Below are 19,110 nucleotides of genomic sequence, written 5' to 3' on the forward strand. Positions count from 1 at the left end.
CAGTTTGCGTGTGTCAGTTAATCCTTTTGGGATGGAGCTCTGAATATATCCATATATCTATGTCTTCAGAAAAAGAGAACATTTGAATTATTTTAATTTTTGATGACCTGGGTCTTTATTAGAAAGTTCACCATCTAACCCACTCTTCTTTCCCCATGTTAGCTCATTTCCTTTCTAACTCTTTCTCAAGAATGGAGGCCCTTGTTGGGACGCCTGGGTGGCTCAGTCAATTAAGTGTCTGCCTTGGGCTCAGGTCATGATCCCCGGGTCCTGGGATGGAGCTTTGCTCAGCAAGGATCCTGCTTCCTCCTCTCCACCCACCCCCCGCCCCCCGCTTCCCTACTGCTCCCCCTGTCTGTGCTCTCTCTCTCTCTCTCTCTCCCTCTCTGTCAAATAAATAAGTGAAATCTTGAAGAAGAAGGAGGAGGAAGCGGAGGAGGAGGGGAATGATGAAGGTCCTTGTTAAACTGACCCATCCAGTCATAGACGTTGCCATTACTAGGAGGCAGAGTTGTTGTGTGCTAACAGGCCCCAACTCACTCGCACCTCCTATGGCCCTTCTAACACCAGAAACAAATGCATTTGCTCTTTGATATCTTTGTCCATGTGCCTATTAAGAGGGTGCATGTAAAATCTACCGGCTGGGCACTACATAATCTACTTTATTAGATTTTATCATGAAACCTTCAAGGTAAACCATGGGGTATAGACTATTACTATTTTCATTTTACAGACGGGGAAACTGAGTCTCAAGGAATGTCAGCAGCATGCACAAGGTAAGTAGAGAGCCCGCAAGTAAAAAAATTCACTCTGTCTCTAGCCCTTGCTCTTGATTTCTGAATGACACGGCATTTCATCTCTGCTCTGACTATCGGACACCCCGTAAGAGCACTGATAATCCTGCCAAGGGTCTCAGTCCCAGTGCGCTCAAAGTGAAGAGTCCCTCTATAGGCCATGCGCAGCTGTATTCTGAACAGAGGCAGGAAGAAGGCCACTATCTCCCTCTTGGTTTTATGTCTTGTCGTGGCTACCAAAGCAGTCATGCTTGGGTACTTGGTTTTTAAATTTCCTCATGAAAATAATCCTTCAATTCTTTAATAACCATTCTATCTAAGGTCAAAGTGCACATCTGTGAAGCCAAGGAAGGGACCAGTGTCTGAGAAAGGCTCCACGCCCTTCCCTCCCCGCTGTCTCCATCGAGGCACCCTTGTAAACCCACCTCCATGGGAGCAAGGAGCATGCAGGGATGGTAGCTAAAGAACAGATTTCTTACAGATCGACTCCTGGAGACCTCACTTGCTCATTTACCAGTTTCTCCTCTGACCCTCCATTGGCCCTCCAGTACAAGGAATTAGATTCATTGTAGTCCTGTTTCACGACATACTCTCATCATTGGTCAATGCATGTTCTGATTTTATTTACTGAATTAGCTACTTAATTGAATATTTGAAATACTTTAATAAGCACCTATGAAACTACTCCCTCAAAAAAAGCTAGACCTTTGGAAATACCTACATGTATCCATATGGTTCATCATCATCCCCTTAGCCATCCCCCTCAAAGTAGCATCATCTAGAATCCAGTGTTGATCATTCCTTTGCTTTCCTTTTTACATAGTTTTATTATGTCTATACTCATTTTAAAATGTGTGTTTTAATTTTACTTGTTATTAGCCTCAAAAAGAATATCATATTATAGCTAATCTTTTGGGACTTCATGTCTTTAACTTAATATCATATTGCTGAAATCAATCCATTCATTTACACCATAATCTCCCTTTGTATCAATAGACCACAGTTCACCCTCCCATTCTCCCATTGGCAGGCATCTGGACTGTCTTCTGTTTTCCTTGTTGTGCACAGCACCACTACGAACATCCTTAAGCACATGTCCTGTCGCACATGTGTGGGAATTTCTCCTTCAAAGACATCTAGGAGAGAAATAGTTGGGAAAAATAATCTGTAACTATGCATGGTGATGGATGTTAACTGGACTTAACTGTAGTGATCATTTCACAATATATATATAAATATCAAATCATTATGTGGTACACATCACACTAATATAGGGTATGTCAATTATACCTCAATAAAAAAAATTAAAACTTGCTACTGACACACATACACACAAAAGAAAACACTGAATATTTTCCATAATTCCATGTATTTTGGTCTTATTGGATTCTGGAAATATTCTTTAATGTGAAAAAAATAAAACAATGTTACAAAAGTGGTGAATATTGGTTCTGGGGCATAATTTCAGAGCTATCCACAGGCTAGGGTAGATATAACCAAAGTCAGTTTTAGGACCTAAAGGAAAGTATGTTTGTTCATCTGAATCAATTAGCATTTTATAAAGGCTGAATTTATCAGTTTATTTGAAAAGTCTTGGAGCAGTTTTTCCACTTCCTGATACCTAGAAATAATAGCTTTCAGTGGAAATTAATAGATACCACTTGAAAGTGATATCTTTAATTAATAGTTACCACTTAAAAGACAATGCTTTGGTAAATCCAAGAGGGACCAAATGAGAGACAGAGTAAGATGTCTGATGACCACTTAAAAGAATTTTGAGCCATGGTGCCTGGGTGGCTTAGTCAGTTACGTGACTGATTCTTGGTTTCAGCTCAGACCATGATCTCAGTGTCATGAGATCAAGCCCCACTTAAGGCTCCGCACTCAGTGTGAGTCTGCTTAGGACTCTCTCCCTTCCCTTCTGCTCCTCCCCCCCTGTTCCTTCCCTGTTTGCTCGCGTGCTCTCTCTCTCTCTCTAAAATAAATAAATACATACATACATACATACATACATACATACACAAACTCTTAAAAAAAAAAGAATTTTGAGCCAAAGTAATACTAAGTATGGAATTGATTTTACCCATTTATTTTTAATGCCTGTGCATCTGTGATTACTTTCACAGTGATTATGGAACTTGCCAGCAATAAACCACACAAATGTTTGGTTTCAGAAATCAGGGACAATGTCAGGCAAGAAGCCCACCACCCATTCCGCATGGATGTCACCAAACTTGGCCTTCTCATGTTGCTTGCTTCTGAATGAATTCAGTGAAATGACACATCAAAACACTTTTATTAGATAATGACATTTTTTCCATGCATGCATTTAGCAGAATATATTCCTTAACTTTTAGAGAGATGTCAAGAGCCTTCTCCTGGAAACAAGTGTTCTTTGGGCTCACAAGTGGAGAAATGCATAGGCCCTGGGATTCACAATGTAAGATTCTGAGAAGTAGTATTTCATTTCTTTAACCTTTATTTCTTTTTTTAAAGATTTTATTTATTTATTCATGAGAGACACACACAGAGAAAGAGGCAGAGAGACACAAGCAGAGGGAGAAGCAGGCTCCATGCAGGGAGCCTGATGTGGGACTCGATCCTGCATCTCCAGGATCATGCCCTGGGCCGAAGTCAGCGCTAAAACGTAGAGCCATGGGGACTGCCCTCTTTATTTATTTATTATTTATTTAAACTTTATTTATTTCGTTTAACCTTTAACCTTTATTTCATTCTGGTTTGTGAAATACTGCTTTAGTAGATAATAAGGACATGGCAATGGATGGGAAATGAGGTTCAAGAAAAAAAAAACAGTAGTAAAAAGTATGCTGCCATTTGAGCCTGAATAAGCAGTAGAATGGCAGTTCTTACAACAAGAAATTGTAAGCATGCAGAAATTTGGGGGTTGGGAGAGATGATGAGTTCCATTCTGAGCATACGGAGTTTGATACTAAGATTGCTTTTCAGGTATCACTGCCTATCAGTTGGAAGTTCAGGACTAGAGCTTACTAGAATGGTCCTGACCAGAAAGGAAGATTTCATAGGCATATACAGAAGCAGTAATTAAAGCCAGGGCAAGAGATTAGTTTGGGAAGGAACTGAGAGGAAAAAAGAAAGAATGGGAAAGGCAGGACATCTCCCTGTATTTAAGGAGCCATTATAAAGTTGGGACAAGAACCAGAGATGGATGTTCCTATTGAATCCAAGAGAGCAGGGAGTCTCAACAAGGATGAAATGCTACCCAAATGTTATAAAGATGAAGACTTCAAATAAGGTCATCAAATGTAGTGATTTGAAGTGACAGGGGACCTTGCGGAGAACATTGTTGGCCTTGTAGTAGGGATTTAAGTCTTAGGAAAAGTGTTAAGAATTGAGGGCATGCAGAGAGTGATGGCAAGGAGCACTGACTTAGTATGTCAGAGATGAAGGAGATGAGAAAGCTAGGTTGGTAAACTTAAGAAGTAGCAGAATAGAGGAAATCCTCAAGTTTCTAGGATGTAGGATTGTCTAAGCTTTCTTGCAGGCAAAGGAAGTAAAAAAGAGATCGTTGATAAAGCAAATTTTCAAAGAGCTTGTTGGACTGGCCAGGACGCGGGTTGCTATCGGTAGAAAATAAATCAATACAGCCTTTTTAGGGAGCAATGTGACAATATACTAAAATTTTAAGTGTGTATACCCATTGGCCCAGCAATTTCATAATAAAATTCTGTCCCACAGAAAAGTCAATGCAAGGATACAAGGATATTCACTATAATACTAGTTGTAATAGCAAAAACTTGCAGTGCTTAAAAGTTTTCCAATGAAAGAATGTTTAAATAAATCATGATAGACCTCTTCTACAGAAAACAATACCAGAATTAGAAATAATGAACAAAACATGCATATAGTGAAATGAAATGAAGCTCAAAATATCTTTCCAATATACTGTAAAAGTTCTACTGGGGTAAAAACCATGTCTTTTTTCTCACCCTTTTATACCCATGCCCTTAGCACAGAGCTTAACCCATAGTAGGAGCTCAATAAATACTTGTTGAATGGAATGTTACGTTTTGTTTGTTTGCTTGTTTAAGTAATCTGCATGCCCAGCATGGGCCTTGAACTCACAAGATCAAGACCTGAGCTGAGATCAAAGGTCAGATGCTTAACCCACTGAGCCACCCAGGAGCCCTCAAGTTTTACAAACACATTACAGAATAACATGTAAATTGATTATGAAAAGATTCACATTTATTTTATATATGCATATATGTGTTTACATTTGTATATGCATAGAAGAAAATTCTGGAAGAATATTCAGCAAATTAAAGTAGTTACCTTTGGGGAGTAGGATTGGATAGGAAGTGGAGGAAGAGAAGCAAGTACATTTTTATTTTAAATAATTCCATCTTCTTAAATTGTTACCATCATGAATTTTTTTTTTTACAATTTCAATATGTCAACAAAAGGTATAAAATCACTGGAGAAAAGGGAAGGAGAGTGCAGTAGGGTGGGTTCGTCTTGGTAAGGATCAATCCCCATCTTCCTGGAAGATAGTGGTGGATGATGGTGAAGTTACAGAAAGGAGGAAGAGCTAGGGAACCTAGTCATGTGTCTCAGTAAAGTAGTCGCCGGTGTCATCCAGTCGTCATGCCAGTGGTGACAGACTGGCACCTGAGGGAGGCTGAGAAGGTTCAAACATGAACTCGGTGTTAGAGCAAGGGAGACGTTGGAGACCATTCAATACAACCACCCACTTTACACAAGACCTGCCACAGAAAACACAGTTTGGTGCCAGTTCGATACAACGACCTCTAAAAATATGCAAAAGAACTCAAAACATATCAATAACTGGGTTGCAAGATATTTGGGAGGACCCTGATAGGATGAAGAGAAAGGACTTGTGGTGTAAAGCCTGCACTATGCCATGGCATTCTGTGTCAGTGACAGGCAGCCTGGGAGCTGGGGCAGAGGCGAGGAGGGGCAGGCTGTGGCACTGTGGGAGGTGGTGACGAATCCCAGGAGACTGACTATTGCATCGATGACAGACAGGCCTTTAGAACTGACTGATTGACTCAAATGAGTAGCAGTCACCTGGATTGTTCCACTTTCATCCAGGGAATCCTAGCTATGCCGGTGTTATGATTAGGTAAGTGGGTAAAGGTGTTGCCCCAGTTGTAAAGTCAGCAGCCACTGACTTAATAAAACATGAAGTCTCATCAGTGAATCAAAATGTCTGGCAGTTCCCAGAATCCAGGGAGTGAATCCTGACCTACCACTTTGTGCAGGTTTAGCTCGCAGCTCAGCTTTTCATTAAGGCAGTGGCTGATTAAAGCTAAGTATCTAGGCCTCTCTCCCAGGATATCTGGGCAGCCTGCTGGACGCCCTATCAATATTGTACCTTCCTCCTAGATCCAACCGACTCCTGCTGGATTGATTGATGTCCCACCATGATGTTCAACCATAGTACAGTAATGCAATTGCCAGGACGGAGAGTAGACCACAGCGTATGGTATTGTCCTCCATCCCAAGGAGGGGTCAGAGGCAACCATGAAAGTTATTGAAAGTGGGAGGAGTAGGAGAAAGGAAGGCACAATGTTCTTTGCATCTCTCTGTGACTGCTTTGTATTTTAATGCTCTTGGCTTTTTGTTATTTTGTTTGTTTTAAAATTTCTTTTCTTTGTATGATTTATCTTTATATCTATGTCACACATAGACCAGAAGGATAGAGTTTGCCTGTGTCCTACTTTGGCCATATGTGCTACTAAAAGCTACATGATGGTCTTAAAATCACTGCTGTTATATTGGGTTAAATATAAATGTTTTCCTTGGAAGACTGGGTTCTATTTAGTCTAAGTAGTAGATTGCATAAAATCTGTGAGTAAATAAGGCCTCTACACACCAAATTACATAATACCAATTCCCCATGTTCCTCATCATCCTGCAATCAAGCAGATGCTCCTTGTTCTCCTATATGGTTCAGCCAAGCTGGTGTCTACACTTGGCCTTGGGCATATGAATTTCATACGCATTTTGTCCATCGTTCACTCTTTTGCTTTTCACCGATTGAGATTATATATTTAACATATTCACCAAGGGCAAGGATGAAATGATTCACAGCTAAGGAAAAACATGGGCTAAAGGAAAGGAATGGAATTCTACTTCATTGAACATTACAACTCGAAAAATGCTTTTTGAATGGCCCTGCAGGTGACCTAATGGCTGACAGCAATCCCCCTTTTCTGCCAGTAGAGTCACTATTTCCTGTATCCTGTGTACTTTGCCTGGTCTTTTTCCATCTCCAGCCCTACCGATTTGATGGCCTATTGTTCTAGGAAGTACACACCTTCGGGCCAGTGAAGGGCTGTATACTAGAGGGGTGAACTGAGGACAGAAGACATATTTCTAAATTCTTTTCCTTTTGTGGTCTCCAGTGGCATTATTTCCTAGCCTGTAGTTCTGAATCTGGAAGAGTTTAAAATAATAACTCATATTTCTCTTCCCTTTGTTGCATTTGATTTGTTACATTAACTGTCCACAGGATTTCCTGAGGCACCTAAAATATGAGTCCGGTCACAAATTACCAAGCTCTGGGCTTAATTATTCCAGCAAGGAAGGCCACAGGATCACTCTGTTAGTGTTACTTTCTAAGCCATCCATCTGCTCCTGGCCGTGACCAGAACAGTCGATGTCTGGGAATAGGTCCCTTCCTAGAACTTAGGAGCCTTGAAGCTGAGTGGGACCCCAGGTGCATTTTGTCTCAGTTTTCATTTTATAGAGGGAAGGGGTGAAGGCCAGGGAGCTTAGAAGACTAGCTCAAGGCTGCGACCAGTGAGAGGCAGCCCTGGGATGGAAATACCAGGTCTCCAGCTCACAGTGTAGAGCCTTTTCTCCTCCCTGTGCTTTTTCCTAGGCCCACCAGGGAGCTGCTGGTCATCATTCATCATAACACCCGGAAAAAAAAACCACTCTAGACCGTTCCCAAAGGCTGTGCAGCTGAAATAAGCACAGAAATGTTACAGGCCCGTCTTCAGCAGCTCGCTGGAAGAAATAGCTATTCCAAGGTCTTTCGTACTTAATCATATGCACCCAGAAGAAGAATACAAGTGTGAACTATGGAAGACCCAATCCGTAAGTTTTCTGTGCTCAGATAATGCATTTAATAAAGAAAGAGAATAAGCCTTCACTTTTATTCAATGATTTAATGAGGAAATGTGTCTCCTTCCAAATATGGGCTCTTTCTCTCCTCTTACCTCATAACCACTTTTTTTGGTCATTGGTATTTTCACTTTTAAATAAATATTCATTTAAAAATGATAACCAGTGAATTGTTCCTCAAAATTTGATTGACATCAATCTTGGAAAACTTCTCTTTTTATGTGCTTGCTGCTCAGCCATGACCTCATTTGAGTTATACAAGTCAAAAATGTCAAAGACTGATGACTTTGGGAGCCAAAGGGGATGGGAAGGAATCACGCTAGGCTGAGTAGCTTGAAGATCAGCCTTTGGGTCATGGTCTGCTCTCACTGATGTTTCCATCTCTCCCAGGTTCAAGTTACATGATGGTGCATGCCCTACTGAGTTGTTGGGGGAATTGCTTTGGACCGTGTGACAGCATTTTGCATGCTCGCGACGATGGAAAATGAAAACCAGTGTAAAAATGCCATAATTCTAAAAACCTTTAGTAATTACAGAGTCTGAATTTGAATGCCTGAGAATACTAGACAAGAAATTGTCCCCTAAATTATGGTCTAGTTCCCTAGAAAAGCCTGCTCGCTTCTAGTCACTTATTCCCAGGGAGTTTAAGCACGTCTGAGTCTACAAATGAAAATTCAAATAGAGAACTGAGTCAATTAAGGACATGATTCATACTGAAATCACTTTGGACTCAAAGAGTAAAGTAATTAAGGATAGTGTAGTCGGAGCCATGAATTATCTGAATGGGGCTAAGGATTAAGATGGGACCTGTAATGAGGGGCTAGAGGTTGTCTTAGATGGATAATGAGACCAGAACCGTGGATTAGCCTGGGTAGCAGCTTCCATGAGCAAGGCCAGCAAATATTAAGTACTATGTTGTTAATAAAGCATCTGCAATGAAGTTATAGCTTCCAGATATTAAAACTACTGAAAGAAAAGTGCAAAATGGTTCTTGAGTTATGCCATAGATAACAAAGAATTCTATTAACTTTGTCATTATCAGCCTGTTTTTCTCATTTTCTCCAGAATGCGTTAGTCATATGACAACAGTGATACTACTAGTGTTATTAGTAATGCTAATAGCAGCTAAGGTTTATTGGGCGCTCACTATTGCCCAGCTGGGAAGTTTATGTGCATTATCTTATTTTACCTTCACAAAAACTCTGTGACAGGGACACTTTCCTCTTTATCGATGTGGCAGCTGAGGCTTTGAGAGTGAAATCACTTCCTGAGACCACACAGCTGGTCAGTAGGAAAACTGAGGGATACGGTCTGAATCTGCAGGCTTTTTAACAACTGCATCTAATTTCTCTTGTAATAAAGATCTACAGACTGAAGAACATGGAAAAACAATATATCCCATATATGAATTTTGCTTTTATGCTGACTTCCTCCAGGAGACGAACGGCCGCTCTGCCAACCAGCGTCTCCTGTTTCTCCCTGAAGCACTCATCACGGTCTCTTTCAAATTCACATGTTTCTCAAGTTCCAACAATTCTTATATCAGAATCCCTTTGGCTGTCTGTAAGAGAAAATCCAACACAAATTGGCAATAAAAGTTATTTCTTGGCCCATGAAATTGAAAGTTCAGAGGTAGATTCGATTTCACTGGTAAACAACATCCTCCAGGATCGATTTTTTTTTTAAAGATTTTATTTATTTATTTATTTATTTATTTATTTATTTATTTATTACTTACTTACTTACTTACTTATTTGACAGAGACAGAGAAGGAGAGCACAAGCAGGGGAGCAGGAAAGAGAGAAGTAGGCTCCCCATTGAGCAGGGAGCCTGATGCAGGGCTCGATCCCAGGGCTCGAGGATCGTGATTTGAGCCAGAGGCAGCTGCTTAACTGACTGAGCCACCCAGGTGCCCTCCAGGACCCATTTTACTCCACTTTTTACTCTGACTTCTGTGGGGTTATTTTCTCTTAAAAGTGGCTTGCCTTGGGATTGCCAATAACTCCAAAGGGAACAAAGTCTCTCTTCCATATACAAGAGAAAAAAGCTGCCCACCTCTAGAAGCTCTCTCCAAAACATCCCAGGAAAACCTTTTTCCAGGAGGCCCTAGCAAACCTCTCCTTACATCCGGTGGCCTGTTGGTCCTATGACCACTTCTGACCCTACACTTAGGAGTTCCACTGTGGGATCAGATTCTAGTGATTCATTTACATCTGATCCAAATGCCCCACACACACCCAGAAAAATGAGACATTGGCACAGGTAATTACTGTGTGGAGGAGGTCTGAATTCTCCATGGAAAATAGAAGTTGTTACCAAGAGCTCTTCCAATGTCCACTAGAGTTCCCATCATCTCTATGGTCCCAGCAATGTCAGGGTAAGAATTAGTTTAGAAATCCCAACAGAGAGATTTGGCTGTATTTAAAGGTGAGTACCTGGGGCTCCTGGGGTGCTCAGGGGTTGAGTGTCTGCCTTCCACCCAGGTCTTAGTCCTGGAGTCCCAGGATCGAGTCGCACATCGGGCTCCCTGCATGGAGCCTGCTTCTCCCTCTGCCTGTGTCTCTGCCTCTCTCTCTCTCTGTATCTCTCATGGGTAAACAAATAAAATGTTTTTAAAAATAAATAAAGGTGAGAACCTATGTTTATGGATTATTTTATTAGTAAGACACTGCATGGACTATGATCCCAAATATCATAATTGTTTGTTTTTACATATGTATCTACTATACCTAATATATATTTCTTCTTAATTATTAAAAAGGGGGGAAAAAGGCCTTGGGAGTTGATTTTATATGAAAAATCATCGGGTCACCCAGGTGGCTCAGTGATTGAGTGTCTGCCTTCAGCTCGGGGCATATCCTGGCATCCAGGGATTGAGTCCCGCATAGGGCTCCCCTCAGAGAGCCTGTTTCTCCTGCTACCTGTGTCTCTGCCTCTCTCTGTGTGTCTCTCATGAATAAATAAATAAAATATTTTTTAAAAAATAAGAAAGATTATCTTTGTGCGTGTGAGTGTATTTTTTTCAATAATCTCTATACCCAATGTGGGGCTTGAACTCATGACCCCAAGATCAAAAGTCCTATGCTGTTCACACTGAACAGGCCAGGCATCCTGGAAAGACTTTTTTTTTTTTTTTTTTTAATCAAATAAAGAAGAGAAGTGATGCACTTAGCTTGAGATAAATGTAATTAAAGTCAGTGTGGGACTCTTGAGAAAGTAAATGAGGGAGGACAACAAAGAAGAAGAAACAGAAAAGAAAGCAAGCCCAAGGGAGAAATGAAGGAAGAAACTATTCGTGGGTTATTTGGGAGTAATCAAAATAGTCAAAGTAGACCCAGGGCCAGTAACAAATGAACTTTACGGTCAGACGAAGTGCATGATGGACAGGATCTCGTAGGATTACCATCAGGTAACACCCTCCACTGGCAGAAGAGCCAATGTACCGAGGCCCGGTCAACCGGTGAGCACGTGCGGGCTCGGGAACACGGTCAATCCCTGCTTTCCTGCCCGGCCTACCAGGCCGTCTGACCGTAAGGTTCATTAGTTGCTGGCCCTGGGTCTACTTTGACTATTTTGATTACTCCCAAATAACCCACCATTAGTTTCTTCCTTCCTTTCTCCCTTGGTCTTGCTTCTTTTCTGTTTCTTCTTTGTTGTCCTCCCTCATTTACTTTCTCAAGAGTCCCACACTGACGTTAATTACATTTATTTCAAGCTAAGCACATCACTTGTATTCTTTATTTGATTTAAAAAAAAAAAAAAAAAGTCTTTCCAGGATGCCTGGCTGGTTCAGTGCAAACAACATACACTTTCCCTCCAGTTGGAGGGGCTGATTCCATTCAAGCTGAAATTCAGCTCAGCTTCAAGGAAATATTGGTCTTACAAATTGAGATGTCTGTGTGGCATCTGGGTTGCCCCAGGAATGAGGAGTTGTGTTCGGGGGACACAGCGACAGCGCGTAAGATGTTTTCTGTTTGTCGCCTGAAGCCTACAATGTTATTGCAACAATCTCCAGCTGGTCCCAGAGACTCCAGTCTCTCCACTCCAGTGCACCTTCCTCAAGGTTATCTGATTCATCCTTCTTAACTCCCCTGTGATCCTCTCTCTCCTTTCTGGTAGTAAACTAGCAATCAGATCCATACCTATTGTTTCCGTATTATCTCGTGTTCTCCACCCAAACTTTGCACAATGCTTTGGCTCACCTGCCCTTGATCTTACCTGAACGTGCATGTGATTTCCCGTTCCTATGCCTGTGCCTCTGCTGTTCCATTTGTCTGAAATTCCCTCTCCGTGCCGTTCTCCACTCACCTTCCCATGCCTAATTCCTCTGCCCATGGGGAGATCCAGCTCCAAGCTTCTTTCTCTTCTCATTTAGCTCAAAGTAGGCTTTCCTGCTCTAACTCCCAAGAGCAATGGATTTGTGCCCATCTTGAACACCTACTGACGAGTTATAGGTGTTGCTGTTACCTAGATGCTATAAATCCCTTATTAAACAACAAGATAAGGTTATTGCGCAGTATTATACCCAGTGCCTTGCACTTAGCAGATCCTGGTTAAAAACATGTGTGCTTCATGTGTCATGTATGATGAATATATAATGTTTTCAAAACCAGTCTTTAAGAAAAGAAATAGAGTGTAAGAATCTAAGAGGCATCTCAAAAAAAAAAAAATGATCCCACACTAAACTTTTCATCATCTCCATTCCTCTAAATGGCTCTTCCTTTCCATTTAGTAATGACAAATCAATCATTCAACTCTTCTCAGGCCAAAAAAGATGGAGGCCTTTCTTACTCTCAATCCCTGTATCCAGAGGGTCTTATTGGTTCTACATTCAACTTAGATTGAGTGGGGATCCCTGGGTGGCTCAGCGGTTTAGCACCTACCTTTGGTCCAGGGTGTGATCCTGAAGTCCCAGAATAGAGCCTGCTTCTCCCTCTGCCTGTGTCTCTGCCCCGCCCCCTCTCTATGTCTATCATGAATAAATAAATAAAATCTTTAAAAAAAAAACCAACAACAAATTAGAGTTTGATGACCTCCCACTTCTGTTAACATTGTGGACCAAGCCCTCATTGTCTCTACCTGAACTATTACCATAGCCTCTAAACGGTCTCCCTGGATCTTCCCTCATCTCTCTCCCTCTACCCCTGCTCTCACATGGCAGATAAAATAAGCCCGCTCACGTTACTTTCATGCACAGAACCCCTCAAATACTTCCCATTTCACTCGAGGCCAAAGTTTTTATAATTATCTTACATAATCCACCCCACACAGCCCCTGACCTTTCAGACTATTTCCAGCTACTTTGCTTTCACCACTTTATTCTCTTCCTCAACAAGGCAAGCACCTTCCACCCTCTGCAACCTGCATGCTACACCCCCCTTACCCTGCTTATTTTTTCCCCATAGCATTTTTCATTTGACATACAACATCCCATGCAGATGTATTTCTCTTGCTTGACGGTTTATTCTCTAGGTCTTTCCTATGCTTGCCTCAGTTAGAATATAAACCTCATGAAGGCAGAAATTTTTGCCTGATTTCTACCTTGCCCTATCCTCAGGGCTGAGAAAAATGCCAGTTGCCAAGTAGACATTGTAAAATATTTGTTTTTTTTTTAAATATTTGTTGAATGAATGGATGATGAATAAATCTTATTTAGACTGTTAAACATTCAGGAGCTATAGGCCACCTAACAGATGTGGCGGGCAATGACCTGAGAATCTTTCTCCTAGAGGTCTGAATTTGTACATCTGAACTTTTGGAATCAGATGAGTTTCTCACTTGTTAGACAAGCAATAACTGTACCTCAATTCCAGACTGTAGAGCACAGCGGAAATTGGAGACATGATTGTGGTTATGATCTAATTCTGAGATTCTTTTTCCAAAACCAATTGATTTCTCAAGGTGAGCACATCCAGCATGCATCTTCTAGAGGACAATACAAGGGATACAGAGCTAGATGACAGAGAGCTCTTGAGTTAGACTCTTACAAACCAATTTCTGCTACTGCTCGCACAAGGCAGGTTAGAACACGCTTTAACCCCCTGCCCTGCTCATATACCCACCATGGTGACAGCAGTCCTTCTCTTAAGGAATCTTCTCTTCCCTTTGTGGCGCTTTGGTTGGGATGGGTCCAGGGACACAAAAACCCAGTGTCTTGGGTCTCTTCTTTTGAATGTTGCCCAATCCTCCTTAATTGTATCATTTTGCGTTTAAATCCCAGGAGCTATTTTATGTTAATCTCATCACTAAGCCAATGGCTGTTGACACTTCTGTTCTCCGTTGATTACATTACCTCTGAGCAGCGATCACGTCCCTTTAACCTGATGAAGTAATTATCCTGGTGGACCTGAGTGATGGCCACAGTCGAGGTGGTCGACAATCCTTGTCAGGACCATTCTCTCTCATCTGTTGATTTCACCTGTTTCTCCATCAGGCTGAACCAACAGGATCAGGATGTCCTCATTGCTGTTATCATTCCCCAGCCCAATCTGAGCCCTCCTCTTCGCTGTAGGGTCTCTGCCATTGAGGCTTGCAGAGCCAATGCAAGAAGAAAGGGCTTCCCAGCCTCCCGTTGGTCTCTCAGTGAGGCCCTCTAGTCAAGGTCCCATTCATACCTGAGAATCCTCCCCAGATGCAAATCTGAACACCATGAGTTCCTCACAGAAACATATTGAGGTTACACTGACATGGAGGAAAGCTTAAAAATAGTATGTACATTGTGATTCATTTTTGGTTTTGTTTTGTTTCTTTTTTAAAGGTTTATTTATTTATTTTAGAGAGAGAGAGAAAGAGAGTGTGCATGAGTAGGGGTGGGGCGGGGGGATCTCAAGCCGACTCCCTGCTGAGCATGGAGCCCAGTGCAGGGCTAGATCTAACCATCCTGAGATCATGACCTGAGCCAAAATCAAGAGTCAGACCCTCAACTGACTGAGCCACCCAGGTCCCCATTTTGATTTGTTTTTGCATGAAAAAATAGGATACATAAAATATATTTTACGCACATACAAAATATATATCAAATAGAATACATAAAACATTTAAAAACATGGTACAGATGCAAAAAAAAAAAAAATTGAAACAGACACAACAGAAGTCTGTAAGCATGTAGTCCCAAAGATGGCAGGAAGGAAAAGTGGAGAGTGGTGCCTCTTCTCTGCTGACCCCCCCTCCTCTCGGGGGTTGTTTCCCTGTGGACCCCGCGGGAAGGGGAAGTCCAGCCGCGGGAGCAACAGCAGGAGAGCTAGGGGACGGTGGGGCCTCCGAAATACCCTTCCCCGGGAGACCCTGCGCCCATACAACAATACTGTTATTGGACATTTCTAAACCGGTTAAGAAGGTTCCTCTCCTGTTAAGTTCTCACCACAATGAAATGTCAACATTCTGTTAACTTAAAAGAAGTCGCTCTTCCTGCCGTTGGTTTCCTCGGGCTTTTTGTTCAACACATCCCTGGGACTGGGACAAGCTCCTCAATGCTGAGATCCGCCCCGGGGAAGACCCCCGCGAAGCCTGGGGCCTGGGTGGAGGAAAGACCGAGAGCCCCGGAGGGGGCTGGGAAGCTCTTGCTTCTCAGGCTGTTCCAGGCCTTGAAGGCCATGACCACAAGCCCTGACCGGGCACCCAAGGAGCCTTCGGAATCCCATGACCCTCTCACCCCTCCTGTGGCAGCAAGTGTCCCGCGTGATTGCTCCTCCACACGTGCCGCCTTTGCCCCCTCGTCAGGGCGGACTCAGCGGGGCTGCCCCTTCCTCCGGCCCGCAGAGTCGGGGGCAAGGACTGGCCTACACAGCTGATGAGCAGCTCATCCGGACGTGGCCTCCGCATTGCTGTTAACCCCTTGGCCTCCTTCCCGGGCTACCGCAGTCGGCCTCAGCTGACCCTCGATGCCTTCAGAGCCACCGTATGGCCTCAGCATCTCACCTAAGCAGCGCACCTGCCATTCTGGAGTGTTCGATAAACTCAGAGGACATCAATGAATAAATGAAGTAAGGAAGAGCTGGATAAGGGACGGCTGGTAGGAGGGACGGGTGCGTGGAAAGAACGCAGAGGCGCGTGCTAGAAGCCACATGGGGCTGCGACAAGTGTCTCAGCCCAGAGAGGAAGCTGGTCACACAGGCTGGCCACATCTGAGCTAAAGTCTGAGAAAACAAATGGGAGGAAGAACGGCTTTTAGAAGGCCCCCCCCCTCGGCCCGGCTCTCTTGCTGCTCTTGCTCCTTCTCACGTGGCTGGACTCCCCGGCGGAGGCGCCCACAGAGGGGAAGTGGAGCCTGAGAGGACACCGGAGAGGAGGGGGGCAGCAGAAAAGAGACACCCCCCCCCCCTCTTCCTTCAGAGGCCTCAGGCAGGTGACAGCGGGCCCTGCTCCTCTGACCAACCTCGCCCCAACAGCCGCCTCACTAGTACACAGCCCCACAACAATCCTGTCTAATTATGTCCAAGATTAGCGCCTAAAAAAATCCAAAAGAGCATCTGACGTGACTTTCTATTTACAGAAGGGCGTGTGGGATGCATTCACGACACCCTGCTGGGCCCTCCGACGTGTGGACGGGCCCAACAAGCAAGTGCTGAAGGGAGTGGGCAGCCCTGATATTTATCTGCGGATAACTGCACCCACCGGGGGACTCAGAAGGGAATTCCAGAACCTTCTTTTGATAAGGCCTCCAAGCCAGCAGATCTGCTGCCGCCAGAACTAAAAATAGTTGGATGTGGTTGGGAGTCGGAAGGTGTGGGGGCCCCGTCCGCCTTCACTGGCCTGACGTCCTTGCCATTGAACCTGTTGGCCTCCCTACGGGGTGCGGTGTGCGTGGGGATCGGGGCGCAGCCCTCCGTGGATCACGAGGCAGGTGGGAGGCCAGGGGGGAGATACGGAAGGTGCAAGTATTTGGCGAGTGCCCGGCCTCACTGTCAGGAGAGGAGCGTGCGGGCCCACTCAAGACGCTCGGGCTGGGGCTGGCTGTCGTGGGCCACTGTCCCCGACGGGAGTCCTCCACGCTCTGGGCCTCGATAGCCTGGGGGTGGCCTGTTGGTGAGGGGATGATCCCCTTCGTGCTCCTGCCTCCTCCCGTGCTGCCCTCTCCTTGCCCGGGCGCTCTGTCCTCCGGGAGGACGGGCTAGGCCCGGGTGGCAGCCACAGATGTCAACAGCTATTCTCGGCAAACGGGAGGTTACCCAGGCCACAGGATAAATAAACGTGGTTACTTCTCCTCTTTAAAAATAGTTGTTCTGTTCCTCTCATTGAGACTCCGAAAGACAGTACAGCTGAACCGTCTATCCTGAGCCCGACTGTATGGCGGGCTGCGTTAACGCTTGGCTTCCACTGCTTCCTTTACTCTCCATCGTCTCAGTGACAGAGGTCCCGCTGACCCATTTTCCATGACAGGCGAGGCATCTGACGTCCACAGAGACCGTCTGTGTGCCAAGCTCCCAGAACCGTAAACAGACCTATGATCTTTTTTTAAAGATTTTATTTTGTTTATTCATGAGAGACACAGAGGGAGAGAGACACAGGCAGAGGGAGAAGCAGGCTCCACGCAGGGAGCCCGATGCGGGACTCGATCCCGGGACCCCAGGATCACGCCTTAAGCCAAAGGCAGACGCTCAACCCCTGCGCCACCCAGGTGCCCCCGACCCATGGTCTTCTGTATTATACTGTTTGGCCTCAAAAATCATAGTATCTGCAAAAAAGAAGATGAGGAGGAGGAATGGGAAGTGGATATTTAATCAACAATCAGAAGTTCACGGGTCTTGGACAAATAGACTCCCACCACCACCATTCAGGCCTTTCTTGGAACCTGACCGTGGCCTTGTCGGCAGAGAGAGAAGCAGCCCAAGGTCACATACAAAGTGTGTGATTGATTGACAGTGAGGAGCAGGACACAATCTTTCAGAAAACAAGTGGGCGGAGTCAGAATATGACGCTCATGTTATTGCTATTATTAGTATTTGCTTAACATTACTTAACGTTTTTAAAAGCAAGAATGGGACAGGAATCGAACATCATCTGTTCCTCTTGGACTCTAGCCATCTTGCCTCCCAGTATCAGTCTCTGCGAGAACCAACCAACCAGATTTGTAAGTACTTCCACTTAATTTAGTGGGGTATCCAGTTTACGGGGCAGATGCTCATAGTTAGCTTACTGGTGCGTTGCAATGTTATTTTTATGCCTTAAAATGAAAACGTTACAAATCCTTGGGGATATACGAGAACCATTCGCTTCTACCAGCTTTGGCACTTTTGTCTCACGCCGTCTCATTGTTCAACAGCAATGGCCTTAGCATCAGATAGGAGCACTTTTGCTACCTCCCCATTCCCAAAGGTATGTGATGATACTCGTCTCCTGGGGTGACAGCAGGGACAAGATTCAATGAGATAATTTATGCAAACTTTTTGGCACATAGAAAGTACTCAAAAAAAAAAAAAAAAAAAGAAAGGGACACCTGGGTGGCTCAGCGGTTTGGAGCTTGTCTTCAGCCCAGGGCTGATCCTGGGGTCCCAGAATCGAGTCCTACATCAGGCTCCCTGCATGGAGCCTGCTTGTCTCCCTCTGCCTGTGTCTCTGCCCCTTTCTCTGTGTCTCTCATGAATAAATAAATAAAATCTTAAAAAAGAAAAAAAAAAGGGAATGCCATCTCCCCTACTCCGAATCTGTATCCTTAATTTCAGGGGTTTGAGCGTGGTGTAGATGTGAAACACAGTTTGGGGATCAGCGATGACCCCATGCAAACATGCGCTTAGCTTTCTACCAGCTGTGTGAGGTCGGGCAAATGCCTTCCTGTCTTGGAACCTCTTTTTTTTTTTTTTTTGTAAAATGAAAATAGTAGCCCTACTTTACAGGAATGCTGTGAGGCTTACAAATAACATATGCAAAGTAGGTGACATGCAGTAGGTGCGAAATAAATGAGCGTTTGTTTTTTCCTTAGCTACAGTAACTTCTGTCCTATAAAACAGGGCTAAAGATTAGGGTTGATGCAAGTGCTTTATTGCGTGATCCTGGATCATTTCAAACATCTAGAGACTCACTGGGGTGTCATTTCACCGTGGCTCCATCTAATCCTAAGCCGTGTTGGGGTCTTGTGGGAATGTTTAAAGCCCCATTATGAAGCCAAGGGGAGCAAAGGTACCTCTCAGCCCCGGGGACCACCGACCCATCCGCAGAGGCACCCAGGAGAGGCCAGAGGACTCCC

Source organism: Vulpes lagopus, chromosome 1 (genome assembly GCF_018345385.1).
Source record: "Vulpes lagopus strain Blue_001 chromosome 1, ASM1834538v1, whole genome shotgun sequence".
NCBI classification, from domain to species: Eukaryota; Metazoa; Chordata; class Mammalia; order Carnivora; family Canidae; genus Vulpes; species Vulpes lagopus.